Source organism: Mixophyes fleayi, chromosome 7 (assembly GCF_038048845.1).
Source record: "Mixophyes fleayi isolate aMixFle1 chromosome 7, aMixFle1.hap1, whole genome shotgun sequence".
NCBI lineage: Eukaryota > Metazoa > Chordata > Amphibia > Anura > Limnodynastidae > Mixophyes > Mixophyes fleayi.
The window spans coordinates 80,558,481-80,577,785 of NC_134408.1; positions in this window are offsets into that span (position 1 = coordinate 80,558,481).

Here is a 19,305-nt window from a genome sequence, read left to right on the forward strand (position 1 = left end):
TTTAACACACAATCAGAGTAGCCGGGCAGCACACTCTCCCTGCCTGTCTCTGCCAAACGGACCTGCGGGCAGCAAGCCCCTGCTAGGGGGGGCAATTTGCCACTGCCCAAAACTCCCAAAATAGGATTCAAATAATTTACTGAACAACTACATCTGATAGATTATTGGCTTTTGAAGAATACTCATGCCTCTCTGCAGCGCATGGTACTCTGTCTCGAATAGATTACATGTTAGTCTCTAAAACTCTTTTATCTATACTTGGAGGCACTGGTATAAATACTATCTCGTTACTGGATCATGCCATGTTATGGACAGATATAATTAGCCCACGCAAGGTAGGGACACATAAGCAATGGAAATTTCCAGATTACCTATCCAATTCTTTATGATTTCAGAATATGCTTATCGCAGCCTGGCATGACTTCTTATATAATAATGAGAATCATCACACTGACCCAACCCTGATCTGGCAGACAGCTAAGGCGGTGCTTAGAGGCTGCATCATCTCCTGCACGAGCCAACATGTGAAACGACATACCAAATTATACCTAGATACACAAAGAGATCTCACAATAGCATGCCAAAATATGAAAAAAAAACATCTCATGCAAACAAACTCTCATATAACTCTTACTCAGTTTAACAGCCTAATAGCTCAAATAGCAGATAGAACATCTCAGGCTTCTAGATTCCAATTTTATAAACACGGTAATAAAAACAGTCACCTGTTATCCAACTTACTAAAAGGAGAAAGAAACCCAACGGTTGTTACAACGTTAAAAAATAAAAATGGCTCCTTGTCTACATGTGGAAAAGACATACTTAATATTTTACATAAATTCTATATGGATCTTTACTTTCAGGATCCTATTAATAGTATCTCCAAACACCAATTCTGGGGAAAAATTTCTCTACCTTGCATCATGGACAACCAAGTGGAATCTCTCCTAGCGCTAATACAAATAGATGAGGTTACACATGTGGTGAAAAATTTTAAATCTTTTAAAACACCAGGACCTGATGGCCTGAGTGGGGAATTTTATAACATTTTAACAAATCTGGTGACTGAACCACTTACTAATTTCTTTAATCAAGTAATTGAATCCTACTCACTCCCTCTGCATTTTAATTCAGCAATTCTCAAGGTCTTACCTAAGCCAGGGAGACAATTAGAGGATCCAGGCTCATACAGGCCAATCTCCTTGCTTAATACTGATTCTTAAAATCTCACCAAAATCCTAGCTGAAAGGCTAAAACTTAATCTCCCTTCAATAATAAACAAAGATCAGATTGGTTTTATTTGGGGTCGTAGCTCAGTTACAAATAAATGTAAGATCTTGGCGGTTCTATCACATGTTCAATCCCCGCAAAGCTCAGATACTAGCTGTCTTCTTTCATTGGATGTGTAGAAAGCTTTTAACTTAATAACTTGGAAACATTTATTTGAGTCATTAAGGAAATTTGGCTTCCCTGAGGCAATTATTTTAACCATTCAAACGTTATACCATAACCCCCAAACAACAATAATTGCTCATGGTCATGCTTCATCGCCGTTTAAAATTCAACAATGCACCAGACAAGGATGCCCTTTGACTCCATTGCTTTTTGCAATAGCCCTAGAGCCTTTAACTATAGCCCTTAGAGAAAGTCCAGAGTACACAGGTATATATATTCGCTCAGAAGAATGTAAATTAGCATTATTTGCGGATGATATGCTGATGATTACATGCCCAGAGAAATCTATTCCTGCAATTGTTAATATAATTGAAACTTACGTCTCTTTTGTAGGGTATAGAATTAACTTTCTCAAATCTGAAATACTTCACATATCAAATACAACAATGTCCCCTTATCAGACTCAAGCTATATAAAAATTTCGCCTGGTTACTCAAAAAATGAAATACTTAGGTATATATATTCCTGCCTCTCTAGGTGATTTATATAAAAGCAATTATCCTCCTATTATTCGAAAACTAGAATATACATTGGATAATTGGAGAAATCTCCCATTGTCACTACTAGGTAGAAATGCGTTAATCAAATGTATTATATTCCCCAAGTTGACTCACCAGATCAGATGTACATAGATGTACCAAGCTACTTACTGTCTTTTTGTGGCGAGGCAAACGCCCGAGGATCCATAATATTAAAATTAGACAAACTAGGTCTAAGGGTGGAATTGGTTTCCCAGACATATCTGCTTTCATGTTTTCTGCTCTGTTCTGATATGCTGTGGGTTGGTTGCTAAATCAAGAATATTTTGTTAATTTGTCCTTAGAGTCAGAATTAGTCCACCCATATTCATTAGCGGCACTTCTTTACCTTCCAAGGAAACAGGTCCCAGAAACAATATTTTGTTTGCTGACACTTATAAGGCTTGGAATTTTATTGTAAAACATTTAAATCATACTAGATATACCACACATTATGTTACAATCTGGGGAAACCCAGCATTTCCTCCAGGCTTAGATAATAATTGCTTCTCCTTCTGGAAATCTAAGGGCATTGCATCAATAAAGGATGTCTTTGATCCCGGGGCACTTTACTTGATTTTCAGCAATCTAGAGAAATATTTAACTTGCACAACAACCCCTTTTTTATTTACCTGCAACTTCAACACTATAGCATGTCACACACAAACAACAAGATGTTTCTTCCAGTATCTAGTACATTAGAAGATTTAATACACTTTCCTAAAGGACGAAAATTTTGAATTCGATTTCTATACTCTGATTTGTTACCCTCAAAGATCTCTAAAATTTGGGCCACCTCATATAAAGCTTGGGCAAAGGACTCTCTCTTGATTTTGTACCAGATTTGGTCAAATATAATGACAATATATTTAAATGGCTTCACTCCGCTAGATTACAGGAGATTCATTTAAACTTTGAAAACCGAGCATACATATCCCAATCGCAGAGAAGACATTATGTTCCCGACGAATCCGGCTTTTGTCTTAAATGTAAACATACATATGCATCCTTTTATCATAATGTTTGGCAATGCAGAAAAATTCAGAAGTTCTGGAATAAGATCTTAAATTTCATATCCAGGATATTGGGCGCCCCCCTACCAAGTGATAGGCATGCCATATTTCTATGTCAAACTAATGATCTTTAGACATTGGGTTGACCCAGCACTGCCCTCTCTTGCAGAAGTGAAACACAAACTCTTTAACACATTGTACCTTGATAGAAGAGCCTCTTTGCCAGGTATTGAAAAGGGGATTATCAGATTCTATAGGAAATGGGGCACATTTATTTAATCTCTTTGTCCAGAGATGCAAGAATTTTAAAAATGTTCGAAAACACAACTTGGTTTCTTTATCGCTCACTGGAATGAGGGTCGAGTGGATATTTGCTCTTTTGCTCTTTCGCTTAGGGTTTTGAGTTGGGGTCTAAAACGAAACAAACATGTGTAATGTGATCCGTCTTACATCTACCCCCACATACTCAATGGAAGAAATAATCAATTTGCATAAAAATGGGATATGTGCACTCTCTTTCATGTGCTTTTTACAGTTTTAAAATCATTCATGGTCATTTGTTTATTTGATTATTTGTTTATGGATTCTTCTTTTAGTTGGTTGATTTATTTGTTTATAGGTTTAATCGCTAAAATGTTTGCCATATTTTAGTACAACTTAAAATCATTAATATATGATGTTATATCCAAATAATATAACAATACATTCATTGGTTATATACAGTATAACTATTGCTAGCTAGTATTTTGCTGTTATACTGAGTGAATTGTATTAAACAAACCTGTATATCTCAATTTATTATAACAACATTTCATTTTGGATGTCGTTTGTTCACTGTACGGTACCTAAACTGGAAAAATACGAATAAAAATGATGTAAAAAAAAAAAACAGAAAAAAAAAAAAAGATTATTTGAATAAAATAAAGGGATGGAGAGGGCACATTTGTAGCTGTGTACTAGGCTGTTGCTGATGAGCACACTCCATAAAAAGAACTTTGAGTTTGCACCAACTGAGAGAATACTGTCTTTGGTTCACATCCTATACTTTTAATGGGACCTGTTTTCTACATTCATGTTGCACTTTGACGGAGAAGCATCTGTAATGAGGTGGGGCAGCCTTGATGATGCTATTCTCATTATGAAGTGGGCTGACAAGGCATAAGATGATGCAATCTGCAGAAGAGTAAGTACCTTACTGGATAAACTCTGTGCTCTCCCGACTGTCTCATGGACAGTCATGGAGACTAGACGACTATGATGTACTCCAATCCAGTGTTATGTCATTTAGATTTTCGCAAATTTTGTTTGCTGAGAAGCACTTAGTTATGAAGATGGTTAGGATAAAAACAATTCTGTGTTAATAGATAGTATAATATTACTGGGCATAACTATTCTTGGAGCATTGTGGCAAAAGTTTATTTTTTATTGTGAGGGTTAAAAGACTGTAACAAAAGTTCTGGTTTAATATGGGCTGACGCAGATTTAAATGCAAAAGGATTGTAATCCCCGTTTTAAAAAACCCCATATGAAAATGTGGCTTATTTTTGCGCCTATGTGTCAGGAACCCCTCCAGCCAGTACAACAAAACCCGGAATCTGCTCCGAAAGTCTGGTGTTCACTGGAGCCCCTAGTGGTGCAGACAGACTTGGCTGCAGACAGACAGAGGGTCGTGAGATGTGTACTGACTGGGGAGAACCCAGAGATATTGTGAAATAGCATACAGCGGTGGTGAAGTCCAGGTTAAAAGGTCAGGGCTGGCGGCAAACAACAAATCCAGGAAACAGGCAGAGATCGAGGTCACAGGCAATACAGCAGAGTCCAGTACACGGTCCAAGGTCATACACAGCAAGATCAATCCAAAGGCAGAGAAGGGGAACTGAGCAGGGAACAGGTAAGTATGCACAGAGCAGGAACTATTATAGGTGATAAGATAACCAGGAAGCATGTATAAAAATAAAAGTGAACCAGTTTAAATCATATAGGAGCTCCCCCTGGTGTTGGAGGATGTCACTACACCCTCCTGCATCTATGCAACAAGGATAATCCCAAAGAATAAAACCAAAGCATAGAAATAGAGCACGCGCCCGGCTGCTAGATCACACCAGGATGTGGTGTACCACCGCGGCTCGTGACAGTACCCCCCCTTGAGGAGGGGTTAAGGAACCCCTTAATCTAGGCTTATCTGGAAACTTCTGATGAAAAGCTCTTCTTAACTCATTGGCATGCACGTTCCTGGCAGGTATCCATGATCTTTCCTCAGGGCCATAGCCCTTCCAGTGAACCAGATAGTGGAGTTGGCGTTGTACCCATTTGGAATCAAGAATCTTTTCGATCACAAATTCCGTGTGACCATCCACTATCACTGGGGCAGGTTTGCTTGGCTGTTTCCTGGGAAACCTCCGGGAAGTAAGAGCTGGCTTCAATAAGGATGCATGGAACGTACGGGGTATCCTTAAAGAGTTGGGCAGTTCCAACTGAAAAGCCACAGGGTTAATCTTCCTGATTATCTTAAATGGACCAATGTATCTTGGTCCGAACTTAAAGGGAGGCTGGCAGAGCTTGATATTCTTAGTGGAGAGCCATACTCTATCCCCCTCCTTGAACTTACAAGGACGTCTGAAGCGATCCTTAAATAGCTTGGCTCGAGACGCAGCTTGCTTCAAAGATATGTTTATCTTTTTCAAAATTTTCTTCGGAGAATGAGCAATGTGTCCGATCTCAGGGTGGGTGGGTGTTATGATGTCAGAAAATGAAACAGACTTGGGATGTCTCCCATAAATGCAGAAAAATGGGGCATAACCAGAGGAAGAGTGTGGTGAATTATTGTAGGCAAATTCCGCCCATGGCAGGTATTCTACCCAGTTGTCATGTAATTCAGAAATGTAGCATCTTAAATACTGTTCCAAAGACTGGTTTACCCTTTCCGTCTGTCCATTAGTTTGTGGGTGATAGGCTGATGAAAAACTTAGTTGAATGTCAAGCAAGGCACAAAATGATTTCCAGAACTGGGCCACAGATTGAGTACCTCTATCTGATACAATATTAGTGGGTATTCCATGTAGTCTGAAAACATTTTGAATAAACAGAGGAGCCAAAGACTTAGCAGATGGTAGCTTAGGTAAAGGAACAAAATGAGCCATCTTACTAAAGCGATCGACTATCACCCAAATGCAATTACACCCTTTAGACAAAGGCAAATCCGTAATAAAATCCATGGAGATGTGGGTCCATGGAACACTGGGCACGGGTAAAGGCATCATCTGTCCCATGGGCAAATCTCTGGGTGTTTTCACCCTGGAACAAATCTCGCTGGACTGTACAAAGTCTCTAACGTCTTTCTTCATAGAAGGCCACCAAACAGAATGAGAGAGTAATTTGATAGTCTTGGTGATACCTGGATGTCCAGATATTTTGCTATCATGGACCTCAGACAAGACAGACTGTCTCAGACCAGCTGGCACAAACAAAAAATTGGGAGACATGGAAGCAGGTGCCTGATCCTGAACTGCCTGTAACTGGGTTGCCAAATCCTGAGTTAGCCCTGAAACAATGGTTTGAGAAGGTATGATAGGAGTGTTATGAAGGGGATCCTCATGTTTTTGTAAAAAACTTCTGGATAAGGCATCCGCCTTCAAATTCTTAGAACCAGGGCGATATGTGATCACAAAATTAAATCGAGAGAAGAAAAGAGCCCAGCGTGCCTGTCTGGGATTCAACCTCTTAGCAGTCTCAATGTATTGGAGATTTTTGTGATCCGTGTACACCGTGATGTTATGCTTAGCGCCCTCCAGCCAATGTCTCCATTCTTCGAATGCCCATTTAATGGCCAGTAACTGCCGATTTCCCACATCATAATTTATCTCTGCTGCTGAGAATTTCTTAGAGAAGAATGCACATGGGTGTAACTTTTCATCAGAACTGGACACGTGTGACAGAACTGCCCCCACCCCAACCTCAGAAGCATCCACTTAAACAATGAAAGGTAGCTCTGTATCAGGATGTTTGAGGATAGGAGCAGAAACAAAGGCCTTTTTTAGGGTATCAAATGCTTTAACAGCTTCTGGCGGCCATACCGCTGGATCAGCTCCTTTCTTAGTTAATTGAGTGTTAGGTGCCACAATTACCGAGAAATTACGAATTAATCTTCTGTAGTAATTAGCAAACCCAAGAAACCTTTGGATGGCTTTTAGGTTACTGGGAAGGCTCCAATCAGTGATGGCTCGGACTTTGGCTGGATCTATCGTAAATCCGTTGGCAGAAATGAAATACCCCAAGAATGCCACAGTGGAGACTTCAAACTCGCATTTCCCTAATTTGGCAAATAGATGATTGTCTCTAAGTTTCTGCAGTACCAAACGGACTTGTTCCCGGTGTTGGGGCAAGGACGAGGAATAGATCAAGATGTCATCCAGATACACAATGACTAATTTACCCAGATAATCCCGTAGTACATCATTGATCAAATCCTGGAACACGGCTGGCGCATTAGAAAGACCAAACGGCATAACACAATACTCGTAATGTCCAGAATAAGTGTTAAAAGCGGTCTTCCATTCATCGCCCTTCCGTATGCGTATCAAATTGTACGCTCCACGTAAATCAATTTTAGAAAATACCGAAGCACCTCTTAACTGGTCGAACAGCTGAGAAATCAGTGGTAGAGGATATTTGTTTTTAATGGTGATCTGATTCAGACCTCTGTAATCAATGCATGGTCGTAAATCTCCGTCTTTCTTTTTTACAAAGAAAAATCCGTCACCCAGGGGTGAACGAGAAGGTCTAATGAACCCTTTTTTCAGGTCCTCAGAAATATAGTTCTCCATGGCTTTGGTCTCTTCCACGGAAAGAGAATATAAACGAGTCTTAGGAAATTTACTCCCAGGCTGAATATCAATAGTGCAATCGTACGGGCGATGTGGTGGTAATGTATCTGCAGCTTGCTTGGAGAAAACATCAGCAAAATCTTGATATTGCAGCGGGAGTGTGAGACCTGGTTCGACTGAAGCAGTAGAAACCTTAACAGGTGTTGCTAGGCATGTCCCTTGGCAGTTTTTCCCCCATGCCAACAGTTCTCCTGTGGACCAATCAAGGACTGGGTTGTGCTTGCTAAACCAAGGGTACCCCAGAACCACAGGGTATGTGGGCGAATGGATAAGGTAGAATGACAGCATTTCCTTATGGAGTGCTCCCACTGTCAGGGTAAGAGAGCTGGTACTCTCTAGCACGCTTCCGCCCTTAATTAGGTGGCCATCCAAACCACAAACAGATACTGGGACTTTTAATGGTTGGGTAGGAACTGCAAACCGCCTAGCCAGAGAAATATCCAGAAAATTTCCAGCTGCTCCGCTGTCCACGAAAGCTAGGACATCAACACTCCCAGAGACCAGGGAAATCTGGGCAGGTAACTGGAGGGAATTTTTATTCTGTACAAGGTAACCGCCTAAATGAACTTTTCTAGTATTCCCGGTATTAACTGAGTTGGAGATAGGGAAAAAGTTCTGCGGATGAAATTCCTTTTCCAGTCTTCTTTCATTTATTCGCCGATCAATGCGAATTGCCAAACACATAAAGGACTCCAGAGAATCAGGAGCTGGATATTGCACCAATATGTCCTTTATTAGTTCTGTAAGGCCCAACCGAAACTGACTGCAGAGAGCTGGATTATTCCATTCGCAATCTGAGGCCCACCTGCGAAATTCAGTACAATATTCTTCAGTAGAATGACGCCCCTGTTTCAAAGATCTAAGTTTAGATTCAGCAGTAGCGAGTTTGTCAGAATCGTCATACAGGAGACCCAAGGCTTGGAAAAAGGAATCTACAGATAACAATTCCGGACTGTCAGGGCACAATCCAAATGCCCAGGTTTGTGGATCTCCTTGCAACAGTGATATAACAATACCCACTCGCTGCTGTTCCGAACCAGAAGACAGTGGACGTAGCTTGAAATATAATTTGCAACTTTCCCTGAAGTTGTGGAAATCCCTTCGGTTGCCAGAAAATCTGTCTGGCAGATGAAGCTTGGGTTCTTGAACTTTAACCTCCTGAGAAGAGGCTAGTTCCTGTACGGACAATCTGGTAGAAATGTCTTGAACAATCTGAAATTGAGCCTGCAGTTGATTAGCCAGCACTTGAACAAGGGAAGGAGGAGTAGGATCCATGGTAGTAAATCCCAAGTTGGTTATAAGCTGGTTATAATGTCAGGAACCCCTCCAGCCAGTACAACAAAATCCGGAATCTGCTCCGAAAGTCTGGTGTTCACTGGAGCCCCTAGTGGTGGGGACAGACTTGGCTGCAGACAGACAGAGGGTCGTGAGATGTGTACTGACTGGGGAGAACCCAGAGATATTGTGAAATAGCATACAGCGGTGGTGAAGTCCAGGTAAAAAGGTCAGGGCTGGCGGAAAACAACAAATCCAGGAAACAGGCAGAGATCGAGGTCACAGGCAATACAGCAGAGTCCAGTACACGGTCCAAGGTCATACACAGCAAGATCAATCCAAAGGCAGAGAAGGGGAACTGAGCAGGGAACAGGTAAGTATGCACAGAGCAGGAACTATCATAGGTGATAAGATAACCAGGAAGCATGTATAAAAATAAAAGTGAACCAGTTTAAATCATATAGGAGCTCCCCCGGTGTTGGAGGATGTCACTACACCCTCCTGCACCTATGCAGCAAGGATAATCCCAAAGAATAAAACCAGAGCATAGAAATAGAGCACGCGCCCGGCTGCTAGATCACACCAGAATGTGGTGTACCACCGCAGCTCGTGACACTATGCAGAGCTAAGCATATCTTTAGATGACGTGGTCACACCCCTGTCCCGCTGCTGGTGACTTGCAAGTTGGGAGGTATGTGACAGCCTTTTAAACACATCTTTTTCTCATTTAGTTGTTGGGCCAAATCGCAGGGAAGAGTGGTGAGGTTTGCTTGTTTCAAAAATGCCTTTATGGATTCAGCTGGAGGGGTGCTTCCAGGGTTCCAGCTCATTAAATTATATAAAGCAGAATAAAACTTCTGAAACTCTCGTCCTATTTGATCAGGGCTGTATATGGGGAGCCCGAAGCCGATTTCAGGGGCATAACGTTATTTTGGGAGGTTTAAGCCCTCAAACGGGCAGCCAAGATACTGTCTGCTTTGTCCCCCTTCTTATAAAACGTTTGCTTCAGCCGTTTCAGGGCCGCAGCTGTAGACTCCGAAAGGAGGAAATTCAAATCAGACCATACTTTTAGAAATTTATTAAAAGTAGCTTCATCTGGGGAGAGTTTATGTTGTCGTTCCAGGGTCTGAAGTTGGATACCTAACGAAGTGCATTTAGAAATGGATAGTTTCCTATGGTGCGAGGCCATGCTAATCAAATGACCCCGTATCACTGTCTTATGGGCTTCCCAGAGGGTCATGGGGGACATGTATGGAAGGCCATTTAGGAGGAAATATTCGTCTAAGAGGGTCCGCAACTCAAGGGTGAGTTGCGTGTCATGCAGGATGGAGTCATTGAGGCGCCACGCAGTGGGATGGGGGCGGGAGAATATATCAGTGAGATCAGCAGATACGGGGGAGTGGTCAGACCAGACCACCGGGGGGATGTGGGCTGCCTGGAGCTTCAGAGACAGATCATGGCTGAGGAAAACCATGTCTATTCGTGAATAAGATCCGTAGACCGGAGAATATAACGTATACTCTCGGGAGGAGGGTTCTCTAATTCTCCAGCAGTCAAAGAGAAGATGTGAGAGGAGGGATGCCAAATCTTTGGATTTACGGGACTCCGAACTGCAGACGGGGCAGTCACAGTAGAAGATCTATCAACAGTGTCATCTATTACAGCATTAAAGTCCCCAGCCATAATCCCTTCTCCCTGGCAGATCTGAGAGAGCAGGGAGTCTATGGAGGCAAAAAAATGATTGTTGGTTTTGGTTCGGGCATACAGATTAACTAACGTATACAAGGTATTGTTGGGTTTTCCCACTAGGATCAGGAAGCGACCATTTGGGTCGGAGTGGAACGTCAACATCTCAAATGTTACATGAGAAGCAAAAAGGGTTGCTGCGCCCCATTTTTTCTGTCTAGAATCGCAAGCATGGAAAGTGGAGGGATACAGTCTAGACTTCAGTTCTGGGTGGGAGTGGCGAGTAAAGTGCGTTTCCCGAGGAAAAACTACATCGGCCCTGTGTTGTTTAAGTGTGAGATAGAGTGTCGTGCGTTTTTGATGGCTGTTCAAACCTTTGACGTTCAGGGAGAAAATCCTAAATGTCATCACTTGGAGATAGATGGGCCGCCTCAGGTCCTCCGGCAAGGGTCATACGTGCTAGAAGAAAACAAACCGGGTATACAGTATTAGCATTGTAGTAATAAGTACAAATAAACTCACAAGGAGCCTGAGGATAGGACAAAAAGAAAGGGAAGGACAAGGAAAAAAGGGGGGTAGGGAAGTGGACAGGACCAGTATGTGGGGCCACATCTGGTCCGTGATGCCGGCCAGGAAAAGTACGGGATGTGCCAATGGCAGGGAAAGGTCGGGCAAGGACAGTAACCCCATTACAGGGTTGTGGTCAGGGATACAACTGAAGGTTCTGTGGTCACAACTGCAAAAGGTGGACGACCACACTACCCCCACGCTAGGGTCAGAGGAGCTAAAAGAGGGATAGGTGGAGGGGGAATGTCGTGAGGGGTGTGGAATAACTACTATTTTGACCTGGAAGTCCGGACAAACAGCAAGAAATAGGATAGCAGTGAAACCGATTTCTAACACAGTAAAAAAGTAACACAACAAAAACACAGAGAATCAGTGAAAAACACAGTAAAACCAACAACCTGATTTTAGGGTATCCTTCAAGTCTACAAGAGAAGGACCGAAAACCAGCTGCCCTATGTGTAGAGAGAAGGGATAAAGGACAAGATGACTTCTAATAAGAAAAACACAATAAGTACATGTGAAGGTGGTGGAACAGAGAGCGGAGGCTTGGCAGCTCTTGTCACTGTCGTCCACTCAGTGGTCGGGTGCTTCCTTATTGGAGAGGGTGAGACCAAGGGCCCAGGGCCTGGTCCTTGGGACGGGGCAGGAAGTCCCAAAGTCTCAAGGAGATGGACAGTGTCCGCTATTGTCCGAGCCAAGTAGAGCTTGGTATGGTGCCAGAGAAGAAGACGAAACAGGAATCCCCAGCGGTATCGGTTGCTGTTCTCTCTGAGGATCGTTCTCACTGGTTTTAACTCACGCCTCTTGAGGAGGGTGATCGGGACGATGCCCTGGTAGATTTGCAGGGAAGCATGATCGAATAAGATCGCGTCAGATTTACGAGATTCCCGCAGAATCGCCTCCTTAGTAGTGTAGTAATGATATCTGAGGATGACATCCCGGAGCTGGGAAAGTTCCTGAGACCTAGGGCGTAGGGCTCTATGTGCTCTGTCCAGGAAAATATGGTCTTCTGGGGTAGCAGGAGCTATATGCGTAAAAAGTCTTTTTAAGCATTGGCCAAGGAGAGATTGAGCTACTTTCTCAGGGATGCTCCTGATGCACAAAATATTTCGCAGAGCCCTGTTTTCTTGGTCTTCTTGTTGTTCCTGCAGTTGAAGCATATCTTGTTGGAGGCGGTGAAGATCCGCCCCTGTGTCCCAGTGGGAGGAGATGACTTCATCCATTTTGGTTTCCAGGTGATCCATCCTATCCCTGAGGTGGTGCAACTGAGCCTTAAGAGAGCCTATCGCTTTTTGCACTTCGGTTTGAACTGCCTGCACCAATCTCCTCCTCTCCTTGACCTCGCGGAACAAAGATTGTAAGATTTTGCGAGTCAGCGGAGAGGAATTTGAGTTATCAGAGTCAGAGTGAGTATCGAGACGTGGAGACGAAGCGCTCGGAGTCTTTGCTTCTGTGTAGGCAAATTTTCTGAGGCTCTGAGTAAGGTCTGAGCTACCCGTCTTCCTGCCCCTTTTTGGCATGGTTTACTCAGAGCAGGTGCCACAAATGGATCAGACAGGATGTACCGTAGTGGAAGATTCTTTGTGTAGGTTAGAAGAGAAGACAGTGTCACGACATTCCAGGTTAGGACCCTGGCCTGCGGTCCATACAGAGGGTCATGGTTTAGTCCATTTTGCAGGGTCACATTAAATAAGAACTGTGCTCAGCTCCATAGAAATCCAGAATAAAAGCAGTGAAAAAGATGTTGTCTAAAATTACTGTATGTAAGTGGCAATGATCAAAAGGTGTAGTACCACTAATCGGCCATTAGGTGGCAGCAGAGCCGCAGTTAGAAAGTCAGACAGCAATCAAATCGGCACAAGTGAGCTATGGAGTCAGACCAAGCGATAACAGCATGTACAGACATCAGAGGGATGTTGATGAGCTCAGCCTGGTGGTCGCAGCACACGTAGGCCAGAGGGGGAGTCTCAGAGAGACTTAGCTGCTCAGAATTCTCCAAGGGCTGCCAGCAGTGTGAGGAGCTGCATTGGGGGATCTTGCACAGTTGGCACAGCCAGTGTGCAGGTGGTAGACAGCACACCCCGATAGCAGCAGGAGCGGAATCCTCCAGGGGTAGGCCAGATGAGGATTTTACACCAGGCAGTTTATTTTCATTGAGGCCAGTGACAGTTGGAGTAGCCGTTAAGCCCCGCCCCCACCGGAAGTGGAGTGTCGGAGTATAGGCTGAACTGGGTGCCGGGGCTTCAGAAGTAGGCCTCCTTCCACGGCAGCAGCAGTGTGTGCAGCGGGGTAGGCGCCAGGGACCACAGGAAAGGCCTGGAACCAGCACCAACGGGGCGACCCAACACCAACTACAGCACCAGCCGGGATCCCACAGCCTCCCACAACAGGGAAAGGCAGGTTAAATCAGGGAAAAGGGATGTAGATCCCCAGAAAATATGCCAAATAGTCGACCTGGCACAGGGAGCCCAACGAGATGCAGCCAGCTAGCATGGTGCCCAAACCATGCCCCCAGGCATTTAATTTTTATACTTTCATAGGATCTCTTCCTAAGTAACATTCAATCACAAAACATGTCCAAAATCCAGCATTTTGTTTTAAATTCTAATTGGTACCTCTTTTAGTGGTAAAAGAGATGTGTGTGCCTGTGTAGCTGGCTCTAATTATAGTGTGACCTTTAGCCAATAAATAATTATACACAATAATGTATGTCTGCATCAGTATTTTTCATATATTTGTAGCAAAATTCTAAAATTTTAACATTTTACACTAGTAGCAGGATTTTAATTGACGCATTAAAAATAAAATCAGTGAGAACCGGAGGAATAAAAGGAGAACAGGTGGTGAACCCACAGCATAGTTGGACCTGACATCTCTGGAGCACACATTAGTAGCTTGCATTGATGAGCAACTAGTGTAGTGTGTGGGACGTATTGACATCAGTGTAAGTTCTCCCCAAGCAAGCCATACAATAATCACTATCATGTAAATATTATATCACTATGCAGTAATGCACTAAGTATTCAAAACAATTTAATGATGTGACTAAATAAATGTAGCTATACCAGTAAACACTTTTTCTAATATGTATTACTCTTTCACACAATCAAGTCACACCCCATTCATACTGCACCAAAATCTCGGGTGTTTGCCGGGGCGATCTCAAAAGACCCGGGTCTTGGTGCAGTATGAATGGTACAAGTCCAAAATCCCGGGTCTAAAAACCTAGGTCTTCAACCCGGGATTTATCGAGGGGTAATTCCCGGGTTGGACCCGGTTTGCCTGCACTATGAATGGTGCAACCCGGGTTTTTCAACCCGGGTTGCACAGAAAACATGCTGATTGGCTGTCTGCCTGTCTCTGGAGGATGATGTCATCATTGGAAGCCCGTGGAAGATTGTAGAAGCTTTTTAGGAGAGATGGTGGATGGTGTACTCAACATCAAGCTGAAGCAGAAATGTTTTTTTAGGGAGAAAATTGCTTTTATTATTTCACAAAAACAGTGTTTATTTACAGCAATTATGACACACTGGATGGAGGATGAGGTGCGTGAGCTGCTGAATGTCAGAGGGGAGGAAGAAATTAGAAGGCAAGTGACTGGGACTGTGAAGGATGCCACAGTGTACTACAACATCGCCAAAATACTCACACAACGTGGCATAAAGAGGACACAGCAACAAGTCCTGAACAAATTGAAGTCACTGAGGAAGCAGTACACTAAAGTCCATGACCACAACAGGCGCAAAAGTGGCGCTGAAAGAATGAACTGGCCCTTTTATGACCAGTGCAATATGGTCTTTGGACATTCTCCTCTAACAAATCCAATTGCACTGTCATCTTCTAGCAATGTGGATGTGGCTATACCAACACCACCAGAGAGCACACAGACAAGCGAGGCCCCAACGATAATAATAGAAGATTCTATTGAAGACACTCCAGAACTGGAGTGCTCTGCCACAACAGATGACACCAACATTTCTTGGAAGGAATTGAACGATTCACAGCCATTCCCTGCTGCGCAAGTCGTTACAGATACTTCGCAAGAAACGCAGCCAGAACCAGTGCCGGTGTCAAAGTCTACACCAGATCCCAGTTTACGCTCTAACAGTAAGTATCTTTAATAATCTCACATAATAACCAACTATATATACATACATATATATCTACATAATTGGAAGAAAAAAAATGAACTGTATAAACAAAAGTGCCAAAAACAGAGAACTATATCAACAGAAATGCAAGCCAAATACCAATAAATATATCTACATAACTTTAAAAAAAAAAAAAAAATGTTTGAACATAACTGGCAAAAAAAGAGAAGTATATCACCATAAATGCAAACCAAATACCAATATATCTACATAACTTAAAAAAGAGAACTATATCAACAAAAAGCCCAAAAGACAAATATAATACACTCCAAAGTATTAAAACATTAACACGCATATGTTGCAGTGCAAAACTACTGGGCTAGAGGGAGGAGGCCTCAAGCACATATCAGCTTACAACACTGCTTTTTTGTTCTGCCACATTATATATTCTAATGTATGTTTTACTGTGTTTTTTTCTACGTACAGTTTACAACGTTCCTAAAAAACGCAAAAGGCCCAACAAAATGGAGCAAGCAACTAAAACAATGACAACTGTCATGATGGATCAACTGCGGGAGATGGACAGCACCATGAGGGAACACGAGAATACACAACTGCAGCGTTTCATGGACAATGAGCGGCAACTCCTCATGCAAATCATGAACATGCAGGAACGCGTGTTACGCGAAAATCGTGAGTGTATGATGGGATTCATGGACAGACTCCTCTCACGGGTGCAGGAACCTCCTTCAAGTCCATATTATTATGACGGACATTATCCTATGTACCAGCGGGGGCAACCCATGTTAGGCAACAATAACCCTCCAAGCCCGGTACAGAATTAGGGATGTGCACCGGCGACTTTTGAGGTCTCGTGTTTTGTGTTTTGGATCCGGATTTTCTCGATGTTTTGGGTTCGGATTTGTTTCGCAAAACACCTGTCGAAAGGTTTTGGTTCGGATTTAAGGTTTTGGATTTGGATTTTTTTTGAAAAAAGCATAAAAAGTTAAAAAATCAAGTTTTTGGGCTTATTTTCACTCCTACGCTATTATTAACCTCAATAACATTCAATAACAATAATTTCCACTAATTTAAAGGCTATTCTGAACACCTAACACCTCACAATAATTATTTTTTTTTAGTACAAAACCTTGCAACGAGGTATCTTTCTGGACTGTGTAGAGGAGTGTTCCCCACAATACAATTAAAAACCCATCAACTGGTCTGAATTACACCCAAAAATAGTATCTGGACTGCGTAGAGGACTGGCCACTGGCCACCACAATATAATATATAGAAAACCTTCAACAGGTCAGAATTACACCCAAAAATAGTATCTGGATTGCGTAGAGTAGTGGGCACTGGGCACCACAATAAAATATATAGAAAACCTTCAACAGGTCTGAATTACACCCAAAAATAGTATCTGGACTGCGTAGAGGACTGGCCACTGGCCACCACAATATAATATATAGAAAACCTTCAAAAGGGCAGAATTACACCCAAAAATAGTATCTGGACTCCGTAGAGGACTGGCCACTGGCCACCACAATATAATATATAGAAAACCTTCAACAGGTCTGCATTACACCCAAAAATAGTATCTGGACTGCATAGAGAACTGGCCACTGGCCACCACAATATAATATATAGAAAACCTTCAACAGGTCACAATTACACCCAAAAATAGTATCTGGACTGCGTAGAGTAGTGGGCACTGGGCACCACAATAAAAAATATATAGAAAACCTTCAACAGGTCTGAATTACACCCAAAAATAGTATCTGGACTGCGTAGAGGACTGGCCACTGGCCACCACAATATAATATATAGAAAACCTTCAACAGGTCTGCATTACACCCAAAAATAGTATCTGGACTGCATAGAGGACTGGCCACTGGCCACCACAATATAAAATATAGAAAACCTTCAACAGGTCAGAATTACACCCAAAAATAGTATCTGGACTGCATAGAGTAGTGGGCACCACAATAAAAAATATATAGAAAACCTTCAAAGGGTCTGCATTACACCCAAAAATAGTATCTGGACTGCATAGAGGACTGGCCACTGGCCACCACAATATAATGTATAGAAAACCTTCAACAGGTCTGCATTACACCCAAAAATAGTATCTGGACTGCATAGAGGACTGGCCACTGGCCACCACAATATAATATATAGAAAACCTTCAACAGGTCAGAATTACACCCAAAAATAGTATCTGGACTGCGTAGAGTAGTGGGCACTGGGCACCACAATAAAAAATATATAGAAAACCTTCAACAGGTCAGAATTACACCCAAAAATAGTATCTGGACTGCGTAGAGGACTGGCCACTGGCCACCACAATATAATATATAGAAAACCTTCAACAGGTCTGCATTACACCCAAAAATAGTATCTGGACTGCATAGAGGACTGGCCACCACAATATAATATATAGAAAACCTTCAACAGGTCAGAATTACACCCAAAAATAGTATCTGGACTGCGTAGAGTAGTGGGCACTGTGCACCACAATAAAAAATATATAGAAAACCTTCAACAGGTCTGAATTACACCCAAAAATAGTATCTGGACTGCGTAGAGGACTGGCCACTGGCCACCACAATATAATATATAGAAAACCTTCAACAGGTCTGCATTACACCCAAAAATAGTATCTGGACTGCATAGAGGACTGGCCACTGGCCACCACAATATAATATATAGAAAATCTTCAACAGGTCAGAATTACACCCAAAAATAGTATCTGGACTGCGTAGAGTAGTGGGCACTGGGCACCACAATAAAAAATATATAGAAAACCTTCAACAGGTCTGCATTACACCCAAAAATAGTATTTGGACTGCATAGAGGACTGGCCACTGGCCACCACAATATAATATATAGAAAACCTTCAACAGGTCTGCATTACACCCAAAAATAGTATCTGGACTGCATAGAGGACTGGCCACTGGCCACCACAATATAATATATAGAAAACCTTCAACAGGTCAGAATTACACCCAAAAATAGTATCTGGACTGCGTAGAGTAGTGGGCACTGGGCACCACAATAAAAAATATATAGAAAACCTTCAACAGGTCTGCATTACACCCAAAAATAGTATCTGGACTGCATAGAGGACTGGGCACTGGTCACCACAATATAATATATAGAAAACCTTCAACAGGTCAAAATTACACCCAAAAATAGTATCTGGACTGCGTAGAGTAGTGGGCACTGGGCACCACAATAAAAAATATATAGAAAACCTTCAACAGGTCTGCATTAGAGCCAAAAATAGTATCTGGACTGCATAGAGGACTGGCCACTGGCCACCACAATATAATATATAGAAAACCTTCAACAGGTCTGCATTACACCCAAAAATAGTATCTGGACTGCATAGAGGACTGGCCAATGGCCACCACAATATAATATATAGAAAACCTTCAACAGGTCAGAATTACACCCAAAAATAGTATCTGGACTGCGTAGAGTAGTGGGCACTGGGCACCACAATAAAAAATATATAGAAAACCTTCAACAGGTCTGCATTACACCCAAAAATAGTATCTGGACTGCGTAGAGGACTGGCCACTGGCCACCACAATATAATATATAGAAAACCTTCAACAGGTCAGAATTACACCCAAAAATAGTATCTGGACTGCGTAGAGTAGTGGGCACTGGGCACCACAATAAAATATATAAAAAACCTTCAACAGGTCTGCATTACACTGCACATACGGCTGCTCCTCCATCCTCTCCATCATATACATGTTGGAGTTTCAGCGTGTGAAAACCTCTTGTTTTTGATAATGTCAGT